The 12,187-nt window shown below is 42.6% G+C and overlaps 1 protein-coding gene across 3 annotated transcripts in view; it reads left to right on the forward strand.

The window, feature by feature from the left end:
* The first annotated feature begins 622 nt into the window (after window positions 1–622).
* Fbxw7 (F-box and WD repeat domain containing 7) overlaps window positions 623–12,187 on the forward strand; it is a 164,944-nt gene continuing 153,379 nt past the window's right edge. For all 3 annotated transcript variants that reach the window (XM_021195786.2, XM_029537311.1, XM_029537312.1), the window contains exon 1: window positions 623–1,775. The gene's annotated coding sequence lies outside the window, so the exon portion shown is untranslated. The remainder of the gene's footprint in view (window positions 1,776–12,187) is intronic.

Raw genomic sequence — 12,187 nt, forward strand, 5'->3', positions numbered from 1 at the left:
CTTCGTAGTGCACTACTACACACAATGCGCCGCAAGTTTTCACCCCACGCCAAAGGAAGGGTGGGGCGTTCGCTCCCGGGAGCAGGTGCAGCCATTGGCTGTAGGTTAACTTTTCCAGCCGTCTCTCTGTTGGAGGATCTGCTCCGGGCCAAAGCCTCACCTTCGGGTGGTGCGCGCCCTAGCCCGATCCCCGGCCTCCTCCTCATTCCCGGAGGAGCAGTCCGCACCTGCCCCGGAGGGAACGGCGACGGAGCTCCCTCTCCGCGCCGCCCTAGGGTCAGGGGTAAGATCAGGCGGTAGCTTAGGCTCAGCCGGGCTCCTCCCCTTCCTCTCTTCAGTTCTGACGCGGCCGTTGAGGCGGCGGCGGCAGCGGCGGCGGTAGCAGCAGCGGCAGCAGCAGCAGTCCCGCGGCCCGAGGCGCACCCACCCGCTCGCAGATCGCGACTTCCTCTTCCCTTGGCGCGTCATCAGAACGCGCCACAGCCTCCTAGGGCGGGGTGGCTGGAGATGGGGAGAAGAGGCCCGCAGAGGAAGGGGAAGGGAGGGGGAGGAGAGCGGTTGCTAGGCGACTTACGTCATCGCCGGGCGCCACTCTCCTCCCGCCCCTCTGTGGAGTGAGGCGAGAGCCCCGCACAGAGCGAGCGAGCGAGCGAGAGAGACAGGAGCTGAGCTTCGGGCGCTGCCGCCGCCGCCGGTGAGAGCGTGAGAGCGAGTGAGTGAGCGAGCATCCGAGAGACCCGGCACCCGTGCACTGGCCGCCGCCGAGACCTTCAACGCAGCCCGGGCCATCGGGAGCCGCGGCCGCCGTCGGCTCCCCCCCTTACCTTCCCGGCCGGCAGCGGCTGCTGCACACGCCGAAGCCGGAGCCCCAGCCGGAGCCGGAGCCGGAGCCCGAGCCGGAGCCCGCGGCCGGGGGGCAGGGAGGCGGCTGCCGCGGGTCGGGACTCATAGCTGCTCAGCCGGGAGAGGACGCCCGCGAGGGGCTGGGCTTTCTGCCTCGTCCCGGGCTGTGGGGCGAAGGACCCCCCGAGGTGTAGGGAGGGGGTCCCGGCCGCCGCGACACATGCGGGAGCCGGGAGCGGGGGCGGCGCCGATCCGAGCCCGCCGGGTCCCTAGCCTTGCCGCCGTCCATACCGGCCGCCCGGGGCCGTAGCATCCCATAGCGGAGTGTATGAGCCGGGGCCCCCAGCCCAGGAGCCACCTCCGGGCCGGGGGGGCGGGGACCCCGATGTGAAACGGCCGCGGCGGCGTGGTGAGCGGCCCGGCGCCGCTGTCCTCTCCTTCCCCTCCCCTCCCCTTCACCCCCTCTGGGGGGCTTCTCCTTGGGCCTGCCACCGCACCCCGGCTCCTCGGCGGGACTCCAGGAGTTCTCGGCGCCCCCTCCCCGCCCCAGCCCCCCAGGGCGGCGGGGCCGGGGGGGACCCGGGGGGCCGGCTGCAGCCTCCGCCCAGAGGAAACTTTACCCAAACAAAATCTTCGAGCTTTCTGATCGTGACTGTCCCGGGACAAGTGGCCCAGGACGGGCTGAAGCCACCACCGTCTGCAGGGACCCAGGAAGAGAAAAAGCGGTGAGCGAGCGGGGCTGCTGTCGCCGCCGCCGCCGCCTCTGCCTCTATCCCGGCAGCGCGGAAGAGACCCGGGTAGCTTGGTGGAGCGACGCTAGCACCGCTTCTTCCTCAGTTCCGCGCCTAGCCAGCCTTCCGCAGCTGCCCGCCTCAGACCGAAGGAGGAAGGGAGCCAGCCACATTGTCAGCGCCACCGCTCGACTCTGAAGCGTGAGTGGACCCGGGGGAGGGGGACATTATAAGGTGACAAGTGGGAGCGGGTGGGTGCTTTGATGCTGGAGTTCGGCTGTTCCTCGGGAGGGTTGGCAGTGGAAACCTTTCTTTTCTACTGATGGGAGAACGCGTCTGTTTGCAGGAGTAATGCAAGTACTCGGGGGTTTTTCTTAGAGGAACTGTGTCTCCAGAGTGGACACTTGAACCTTTCTGGACACTAAACTGAGAAAGGCCATGGACAGCTCTGTCCCATGCCTTTTCCTGGCAACCTCATTCGGGCAGTGGTTTTTGTTTCAGGGAAACTCCTATGGATTCCCACGTGGGAATCACTTGAATCAACTCTTAATTTTTTTTTTTTTTCCTTTCCTAACTATTGTTTGTGAAGTTGCCTTGGATGGGAAGGCCAGTTTTCATTTTAGTGCATAGGGGAGTTTGGTGCCTCCAACGCTTTATCTCCCAAGTCTACAGAGTCTGATGTGTAGGGTGCTTGCATGTTTCTGTTGGCTCAGGGAAATCCGAGTTCCTAAGACGCATAACTCACTAAAACTTAATTCAGGGAGAGCACTTAATAAATTACCATTTCGTAAAAGTTGCTGCAACTCTTTTCTATCTGTGTGTGTGTGGTGAGGGAGAGAGGGAGTAATATGTTTTAAGTGATAGCACATTTTTACTAGGTTTCTACTAGGGACTGAAAGGGCATGCATGCAGCTTTTCTTATTTGGCTCTACTTGTCAACTTTGAAACTTTATACTTTTCTAGGAAAACATTTAGCACTCTGAGTGCTAAATGAGAGGTACAGAAAAGTAATGTTTCACATATGTAAGGTTAAGCTAAACATCTTAAGGCTTAATGTACTGTAGGATTTTGTGTAACAAGGAACATAGGTAGTAGTGTAAGACTGAGAATTCTGGTCTATCCAGACAGCTAAATGTGGGCAGAATAAAGATGCTCTGTAGAAATGACTGGAAACCTGGGAGTATCCATTTATCTATCCATCATTTATCTTAATTTCTCCATTGAGGGTCATGTTTAGATTTGTTTGAAAGTTTTTCACATTTCATAATGTTTGGGTCCTGTTCTCCCCTCCTCTTTTTAAATAATGAACCTCCAAGTTTATCATTCTGCATTATATAGCAATGTATTTGTCTTTGACCAGCCTTCTCAATCTTTCAGGATACAGTTTGTTTGAGGAATGCTAAAACACTGAGTTTACCTTACCTTGCTTTTGTAGAATTTGTTTAATCTCTACTATCATCTGTCCCAACTTTTTTTTTTTTCAAGACTGTTTTTCTATGTTACCTTGGCTGTCCTGGAACTATCTTTGTATACCAGGCTGGCCTAGTGTTCGCAGATATGCACCTACCTCTGCCTCCAGAGTGCTGACTGGGATTAAAAGGTATGTGCCCTGACGGCCAGCCATGTCAGCTTTTTTGAGTACCTCCCTCCCCCAACCCCCATTTCTTTGGATAACTTTGCCCTCTTTTTGGATCTCCTAGCTTTCTTTCTTTCTTTCTTTCTTTCTTTCTTTCTTTCTTTCTTTCTTTCTTTCTTTCTTTCTTTCTTTCTTTCTTTGTTAGATACTTTGTTCTTCATATGCTTTCATGAGACACCTTAAATTCTACTTAAGTAGGAATTAGCATGAAAATATTGAATGGTAAATTTAACTTTAGATTTAGAATAAAATGTGTTTTTGGATCTGCTAACCTTACTTTGCTACCCTGATAAAGTCATGTATTCCAGTTTTGAAAAAGATGATGATTGAGAAACTTAGATTTTCATAGTTTGCTTCTTGGAAAGGAGAGTGGTACTCTGAGATTGTATTGCATCGAATCAAAGTTGTGTACTAACTAGAGGACCTGCTTTGTGTGTAAATTGGTTATACATTATGGAAGTACTTTACTGAATATAGTAATAACAAGACATTTGCTACTTTCAGTCTTTTGAGGGTGACAGAGACAACCAAATACAAATTGCACAAAACTTTAGGAAAGGTTGGGCTGGTGGGAAGGCTCTGTGGGTAAAGCTGCTTGTTGCAAGTCTAAGGACATGGAGCCTGTCTAATGCCCAGAACCACAGGTGGACGGAGAAACTAACCGTACAGAGTTGTTCTCTGACCTGTGTCATGTGGTGGTGGTGGTGGTGGTGGTAGTACAGTTGTAGTAGTAGTAGTAGTAGTGGTGGTGGTGGTGGTGGTGGTGGTGGTGGTGTAATAGCAGTAAAAATAAATACATTTCTTAAAAATGTGGGAAAGGGATATATATTACCATTATTACTCATAAGATCACTCTGTGTCAGGGAATACAGTTGCACATTTTTATTAGGGAAATACTGATTTTGGTTAACCCAGGAATAATTGGAGTGTCTGAGCCAAATCTTGGAAAGACACTTTCAGGAAGAAAAGAACATACACAAACAAAATGTTAAGGACTTAGAGTCAGAATAAGTAAAAGACGAGATCTAATTAGGAAGTTAGCTTGGTAGGCATACCGACTGAGGGAGGGAAGTTCTTGACTAGGGTTAAGGTCGGTTTGTGCTTATATAAGAGAATTTGAAAACAGTGTTCCAAAGAAGGTAGTTTCAGGTGATGTTAGTACAGCCATTATACTGGCGTTAGGATTTTGTTTCATTAGGAGACTAACATTTTTATACTATGGTCATCTAGGGGGCAGCACAGAAGGAGACAGGAAAAGGGAACTGTTTTGAATGTTTTTAGCATGGTGCCAGTTTCTTATGAGAAACCAGAGACAGGGTAGCAGGCTTGGCTTTGGGTGTTGAATTGGGGGTAAGAGCTAAGGTATCTGTACAGTTCATGTGTTAGCTCAGTGGTTTTCTTTTCTTCTCTCTCTTTTTAAAACTTTTTTTTTTACTTTCTTTCTCTTCTTTTGACTCTGTCTCTTGTGCCAGGCTGACCTTGAACTTGCTGTGCACCTTTTAACTTGTAATCACCCTGCCTGGACTTCCTGAATGCTAAATGTGTGTGCTGCCATTTCTTGGTTTGTAGTGCTGGGGATGGAACCTAGGCCATTGTGCATGCTAGGCAGGTACTTTACCAACTGAGCTACATCCTCAGGATCCACCCCATGCAGCTTTCAAGAGTGAAAATAGTTTGGGTAATATGCTGACAGTGTAGGTAGATGGGAGTAATTTTTAAGCCTTTAGGTTTCTGAGATTACTGATACGAAATTAAGAGCTGAAAAATGAATTTTAAAGTTTGGGACCTGAATCAGATTTGCATTGGTATAAGCACAGGCATCAAAAAGAGAGACAGTCCCCAGAAGATATGCTCCTCAAGTGAGTGGGAATGACAGTTGGGAAGAGGAGCAGTCTGTAACATAGCGACCACGTAGTTCCAGGGTTTCAGTAGCACATTTAGATCCTGAGATAGGTAAGTTCAGAAAACATAGGACCTTGTTAGGGTACTTATAAATAAAAGTTTCCTTGCATTATTATAATCTTAAGCTTGGTTTTAATACTAATGAAGTGGGGCTAAAAATTGATGAAAGGGAAGACTGTTTCTTTTACTTCAGAAATGTGCATCTTTGTGTCCCTACAATGTGTGTGTAGGTGGGGACATCCCTAGGTTGGCACAGAAGTGTTAGGAATACTTTTGTATAAACTTAAAATTAAAAACAGCCTAGAATTTAGGAATATTTAAACAAAACAAACAAACCCAAGCTAGATAATGATGACACATGCCTTTATTCTGAGCACTCAGGGCTGACACAGGTAGCTCTTAGTTCGAGGCCAGCCTAGTCTACAGAGTGAGTTCCAGGACAGCCAAGGCTACACAGCTAAACCTTGTCTTGAAAAAAACAAACAAAACAACACGAACAAAAAAGACTATTCAGGCATCTTTATGGTTAGCTTTTGGTATTGATTTTGGTAAGGATAGAAGATTGTGAATAAAAACATGTAATCATTATGTTCCTTTGTTTGAATTCAGTGTTTTCCAAAGCTTCTTTGGCTTCTTAGGAGAGTATCCAGTTGGCAGAAATCTCTTGGAATAGATATTTTTAAACAAGGATGTGGGTCTACAATTATCTTAGGGTGAGTAGATAGGGATTGGAATATCTGCTATATAGAGGTCTTTTTGCTACTTCCCCCATTTCTTACATGGGTGAAGACATGCTTAAGTGTATTTAAAAGGCAACCTTTTAGGATTAACATGATTTACTAATATGGTGGGACTCTGATGGAGAATGGTAACATCAATATTCTTTGGCTTGGCGGTTGTACTATTTATATGAGAGGCTGGAAGTTTTGTATCTTTGTGTCTTAGTACCAGAGGACTCCAGAGTCTGTGTGAGTTATCAGTAGTTCGTTTAGAAATACTTTGAAGATGATTCTTGGAAAAGTCTGTGGAACAACGTAAAGAATGGGTTGGCAACCTTTCTGTGTGGGTCAACATACCGTGTCACAACTTTCAGCTGTTTCTGCCATGTGAAAACAGCTATAGATAATATGGAAGTGTGCTATAACTGTTCCAGTCGGACCTCATGCATAAAAACAAGAAGTAGATGGGATTTGGCCTGTAGGCGTCGGTTTATAGCTCCCTGGCAGAGGACATCTAAATCTACTAGTGTGAGCTACTTAGACTAGAAAGCCAGATTGGCCATTTCAGGTGGATTCTGTTTTCCAGATGAGATGTGCTCCCCTGGACTGCTGTTGTAATGAAGATTTGCCTTTATAGTGATGAGAATTATGAACCAAGAAGCAGAGACTTGATGCTCTGTAAATGGATCTGAAAAATAGAGACTTTCATCTTACCAGAAGATGCCATGCATAATTGATGTCTTAGTTACTTTTCTATTTCTGTCACAAATATGTGACCAAGGCAACTTACTGGAAAAAAAAAAAAACAAACACTTAATTTTGCTTACGGTTTCAGAGGGTGAGTCCATGGTCGTCATGGTGGATAAGGAAGGTTGCAGGCAGGCATGGCACTGGAGAAGTAGCTGAGAGCGCACATCTGACCCATATAGCAGGAGAGACTGGGTCTGGTGTGGGCTTTTGAAACTGAAAGCTTACCCCAGTGACACACCTCCTTGCCTTTTCAAAGCAGTTCGCCAAAGTATGAGAGCCAATGGGGGCCATTCTCATTCAAACCATCACATTGGTATGTAGGGATATACTTGTTTTGTATTATGGCTAAAAGAATCTGTTAAGGAAGAAGTTAACTTTCTACCGCACTGCTACTGGGGATAGGAACCCAGAAGCACAAGGCATGCCAATCAAGCATTCTCCCACTGAGCATCTCTCAGTGGTATAAGCTTACTTTTGAAAGGTTCTGAAAACAAATTATAAAGCATTTGCTTTTAATGTGAAAGTAAAAGCATTTAAGTTGTTTTAAATCAGACAAATGTGTTAAGTCAGACTCTAGGAATGTTAAGGTTTAATGCTTCTACCCCTTAAAATCATAATCTCATACTAAATCAGTGTGAAGAATTCAGTACAGAATTATTTTCATTTTGTTGTTAAATCTTAAATTACCTAAACCATTTGAATGTATACTTTAAACAACATTGCTATCTTTAAGACTAAATATATACAAATGTACTACCTAGAAAGAACTAGCTATTCACTTAGTGCAATGTTTAATGTTGCACTTAATGTTAAAATTTTTGTTTCATATGTCAACAAAAACCTGTATTAGATGCTAGTATATTTACCCTGGTTTTACAAACTTTGTTTCATGATACTCCTATTTTTTTTTCTTTTTACATATAATACAGTACAATAGTGATCCCTTTTTAGTTAGTTTCAGAGCTGTATTTACTCTAGTGATCCCTCTGTATAGGGCCCCTGCATATACCAAAATCTGAGGATGTTTAAGTCTCTTATGTAAAATAAAGAAATATTTAAAGGAATTAGTGAGACAGCTTACCATCATGTCTGAGGACCTGAGTTTCATCCCTCAGACATCCCTACCATGGACATGATGGAAGGAGATAACTTACTCTTGAAAGTTGTCCTCTGGCCTTCACATATGCAGTGTAGTGTGTGCCACCCCTGCCATAAACAATGTAATAAAAGTATTTATATATAACATGCTTATATATATAAATATATATATGTATATATACACACATATATTTACATACCTCTTTCTGTGTACTTTAAAATTCACCTCTAGATTACTTGTAATAAATACAATAAAGTATTTAACAATTGTAATAATACAATAAAGTAGCACATTAGCAGTTGTTATGCTGTATTGTGTAGGGATAACAACAACAACAACAAAAATCTATTAAGATTATACTTTTTTTTTTCTGGATATTTTCAATTTGGTTGGTTGAGTCTGTAGACATGGAACTGTTTATTCTGTGTATATAGTAGATACTTTGGTTTCTGTTTTGCTCTTTGAATAAAAGATGATATAGTCTGACAATACTTTTCTTTTTGGGGGTGGGGTGTAGGCTCTTTAGTTTGTATGCATGTGCAATTCTCTGAGACAGTCTTTCCTGCCCAGGCTGCTTTTCAGGGTGAGATACTACTGCTTCATCTTCTGGAGTGTTGAGATTATAGGGATCTAGAACTACGCCTGGTTTTATTTTGATCTTTTAAAAATCTTACTTTAAACATTTTGCTTTTAAAAATAATTTTATCAAAAGATGGGTGATAAAGTTAAATGACACTGGTGTTCTCACGTCTGCAGGGATTTCAAATAGAAATATTTTACTTTGGCAACACTTAGTAGACCAGGAATGGCGAGCTTTTTGGTGTGTGCGTGTCTGTGTGTGTTCATTATCATTGCAAATAGATGAGTACATTTGTTTTTAAATAGTGAACTCTTGCCATCACATATTTCTATTTTGAGACTCTTCTCATTTAGTATAAAATCATTCTCTGGTAGGCTTGAAAATAGACAATTAGATTTTTTTGCAGTTTTCTAATGTTGCCTCACCGATAGTTTCTGTAATACCTTTCATATATGCAAATGGAGTATGTTTCCTAAGTGCATATGACATTTATACATATTCTAGTAATTACATGTTTACATATAAGTATAGTTAAAATTATTCCTAAGACATTTTGAGATTGTGAAATCCTTGAGAAACATTTGCAATTCTCACTGAGCCCTGGGACAGTAGAATGATTAATTTAAAAGAAAAGTTTTATAAAATGTTCCTTTACATTTTTTAAGTACACTCAATTTCTCTAATAGAGTAAGCTTAAAAAGGGAAGATGAGAAGCAGTATTTGTGTTGTATATCTTCCTTGTGTGTAGGTGGAAATGCTCAAGAGACCAGCTATTATTTGTTCTTTCTCCTAAAGCATAGCCGTGCTTCAGTCAGGTAGGTCCTGTGTGGTCTGCTGCTAACTGTTGGCCTCTGCCCTTTGCTTCCACTTGAAGAACAACTTCTACAAATCTGGGTGGCTTTGGAAAGAGCTAGTTCTCTTTTCCTCCCTGTTTGTGTATGACAAACACTTTAGTATAGTATGACAAAAACTTTTCTATGCTGTATGACTTCTCTGATGTTTATAAATCTTAAAAGCTAGTGTGTAATCAGACTAACACACTTACACTTTACCTTCCCTCTGAGAAGTCTCTATGAACACACTGTGTTTACCTTGGGCTTTCTCAGCCCAGGCTAGCCTGGAACTCACTATGTCAGTTGTATAGGCCTCAGACTTGAGAGCCCTTTGTCTCAGCTTCCCAAGTGCTATCGGTGCTGGGAGTATAGATCTGTGCCACCAAAGTCCACTTGCCAATACTGGTAACACCAATCAGTATGATTATTTACAATTGGTTAATTCTTTTAGGATGTCTGTTTTTTTTAGGAGTCTAAGAAGAGATAGAACTTGGCATGGTGTTCTAGGTCTGTGAATTTGCTTTACCAAAAGTATTGAGCAATTTATAACTAACTACAACTAGTGGTTGTATTCCTGGAACCAGCAACAAGTTGCTAGCTCATCTCTCATTTACCTAGGAACACACAATCACACTTTTGGGGCAGAATACTCAGGTTATTAAGAATCCATTTCTTAGCTTCCTGGCCTTGAACAAGCTATTTCCTCAGCACCAACTCACCGGGGAAAGCATGCTCTCCACAAGGTTTGCTGGGCGAAGCTCATATATACCATTCACCAATGTTAATTTATTAAGGGACATGCCTTTTAATGTGTAATGTAAGTAGAAGGCCCGAGTCAGCCATTATTTTGCTCAACATTTCTGTCTTACGGTTTCTATTGCTGTGAAGAGACACCATGAACATGGCAACTCTTATAAAGGAAAACATTTAATTGGGCTGGCTTACAGTTTTAGGGGATTAGTCCATTATCCTCATGGTGGGAAACATAGCGTGCAGGCAGACATGGTGCTGGAGAAGGAGCTGAGAGTTCCACATCTGGATCCATAGACTGCAGAAGTGAGTCCCACACTAGGCCTAGCTTTAGCATTTGAGACCTTTAAGCCTGCTCCTGTACATAGTGACACACTTCCTCCAGCAAGGCCACACATCCTAATAATAACACTCATTACTGTGGGTCAATCAATCAAATACATGAGTCAATGGGGTCCATTCCTATTCAGACCACTAACTACGATTCACCTTTACCACACCCCCGAGACAGGTTTTCTCTGCGTAGTCTTGGCTGTCCTAGAACTAGTTCTGTAGGCCAGGCTGACCTCAAGCTCACAGAGGTCTGCTTGCATCTGCCTCTGCCTTTGCCAGGATTACAGGTGTGTGCCATCTCTGCCTGGCTGATTCTATCCAACATTTAAATGAGCACTTGAGTTTGTAGTCCTGTTTCATAAGCATCAAAAATGAATATATGTTTCATTAACATTTTATTAAAAAGTCCTTAAAAACTAGGAAAATGACAGAACTATTTATAGACAAATATTTATTCAAATACCACTGGACTTGTAGTTAACTGTCAAAGACCTCAGTAGTGCATGGAACAGAAAGGTTTCCTCTTTATTCTTGAACAATTAGTGTTTTTCTTTTTCTTCTGATAGTGATGATGATTTAAGTTGTCCATGACAAATCCTGGAATGTGATTCAGTTATCAGTTCTCACTGATAACTTTACTGCCATCACTGCCTCTTTAACGCTGGAAATACAAAGCTTTGGAAAATCGGGAAGCTGAATACAAGATTTATCTTTCTCAGTTATTCAGACTAAGATTAAAATACCTTGATTTAGTGAACACATTGTTAATTGATACCTAATTTTATTTTCATAAAATGATTGTGTGTGTATGTAAGTAATGTGTCTTAATACAAGATAGCTTTTTCTTCAAGTCTAAAATAGTCAGTTTTTAACAGCATAAACAAGGAATAAATGCTTCTTAATGGTTTAAAGAGAGGATTTATGTTATTTTTAATTCTGTGTATAGGTCTTCATGTCTGTGCATAGGTGTGTGCACTTATGCAGGTGCCTGGAGAGGCCAGAGGTATCAGCTCCTCTGGAGCTAGAGTTTCTGGGGATTGTGAGCCATTCAGTGTGGGTGCTGGGAACAAACTGGGGTCTTCCGAAAGAGCAGTGTCTGCTTTTAACATCCAACCCATCTCTCTGAATCTTTCGATATATATATATATATATATATATATATATATATATATATATATATATATTGTATTTAATAAGAGCTAATATAGTTAGAATTTTCAGTGTGGGTGCTGGGAACAAACTGGGGTCTTCCGAAAGAGCAGTGTCTGCTTTTAACATCCAACCCATCTCTCTGAATCTTTCGATATATATNGCAGTGTCTGCTTTTAACATCCAACCCATCTCTCTGAATCTTTCGATATATATATATATATATATATATATATATATATATATATATATATATATATTGTATTTGGAAGGTTTTTCTAGTTTGAGGACCATTTGGTTATGCTTTTACTTAAATTTTACTTGACAGAATTATACATGTAAGTTTATAAAAGCTCACAGGCAGGATAAAAGATGGAAACATTTCTTAGCAGTGATGATGTTTATGCTTTATGCTCCACTCTTCATGCTTCGTAGGCAACTTTCCTTTAGATTGTGACTTAAATGCAAAGTCAGGTTGTTTATCTGCACGTGGATCTCTCGTTAGATTGTCAATGTGATGACTATCTAATTTTTAAAAATTTCAATTTTTAAACTTTTTCTTGTTGGTAGCAATTGTAGCTGGGTCATCTCTAGTTTTCTTTCCACTTCAGTTATTTTCCAGAAGGATCCTGATTTCTATAAGAACGCAGTCACCTATTGCCTTCTGTATGGTCAGTAGCTCTGAGCTGTAGGTTTGATGCAGGACTGCAGGGCATTCCTCTATGGATCAGTACACAGTGGTATTGTTTTCATTTAAGGAAGATAAGGTTTTAATTTACTGGATTGAGAAATTTGGAGTAGGAAACATATTTAAACTTGTTATAAAATTCATTCAGTAGGGAGTGGGGGTGGATGGTACAGG

This window comes from Mus pahari, chromosome 4 (assembly GCF_900095145.1).
Source record: "Mus pahari chromosome 4, PAHARI_EIJ_v1.1, whole genome shotgun sequence".
NCBI lineage: Eukaryota > Metazoa > Chordata > Mammalia > Rodentia > Muridae > Mus > Mus pahari.